This window comes from Arachis ipaensis, chromosome B03, assembly GCF_000816755.2.
Source record: "Arachis ipaensis cultivar K30076 chromosome B03, Araip1.1, whole genome shotgun sequence".
Lineage (NCBI taxonomy): Eukaryota > Viridiplantae > Streptophyta > Magnoliopsida > Fabales > Fabaceae > Arachis > Arachis ipaensis.
Window position 1 is genome coordinate 40,884,810 of NC_029787.2, and position 1,079 is coordinate 40,885,888.

The window sequence follows — 1,079 nt, forward strand, 5'->3', positions numbered from 1 at the left end:
GCTTGGTCCTTCAAGAGATAATTTCTGGCGCTTCAATTCCCTTAAATCACGCCCTTGCTTCTCCTGTTCTTTAAGCAAATAGCAAATAATGCTACTTTGTTCCTTCTGTTCTTTCTTTATTTATTCCATAGCTTCTTGCATCTTGGTAATAGATGTTTCAAGATACTCCCAGTATTCAGATTGAGGGATTTCTGGGAGAATTTCCTGTGTTCTCTTCTTGATGGGGTCATCTTGTGATTGTTTTTTTTCCATTGATGCTTTGGTGATTGGTCGCTCAACTGAGATATACTCAGTTATTCCCATCCTTACTCCAGCGTCCTTGCAGAGCATAGAAATCAAGCTCGGATAAGCCAACCTGGCATCTTTGGAATTTTTGTTTGCAATTTTGTAGAATTCAGTTGAAATCAGTTGATGAACTTCCACTTCTTTTCCCATCATGATGCAATGGATCATCACTGCTCTTCTAATAGTGACTTCAGAACGGTTGCTAGTGGGCAGCAGAGAATGCCCAATGAAGTCCAACCATCCTCTGGCGACTGGTTTGAGATCTTCTCTTTTGAGTTGATTTGGGATACCCTTCGTGCTGGTGGTCCACCTGGCTCCAGGGATGCATATATCCTCTAGAATCTTATCTAGGCCCTTGTCTGTTCTCATCATTCTCCTATTGAAGGAGTCTAGATCATCTTTCAGCTGAGGTAGCTTTAAGATCTCCCTGATCTTGTCAGGGTGGGTATGAACAATCTTTCCTCTGACCAAGGTCCGATAGTCATAGATAGCAGATCCAGATAGTCTTTGCCTGTCTGTATGCCACATATTAGCATAGAACTCCTGGACCATATTCCTTCCCACTTTCGTTTCAGGATTGGCTAGGATCTCCCAGTTCCTGATTCGGATTTGCTCCTGGATCTCTGGATATTCGTCTTCTTTCAGATCGAATCTAGCTTCCGGAATCACTGATCTTAGACCCATTATTTTGTAATAATGGTTTGAATGTTCTTTAGTTAAGAACTTCCCTTGCTTCCAAAGTGGTTTTGAAATGCTCTCTTTCTTGCCTCTTAGAGTGGGTTGTTTTCCTTTAG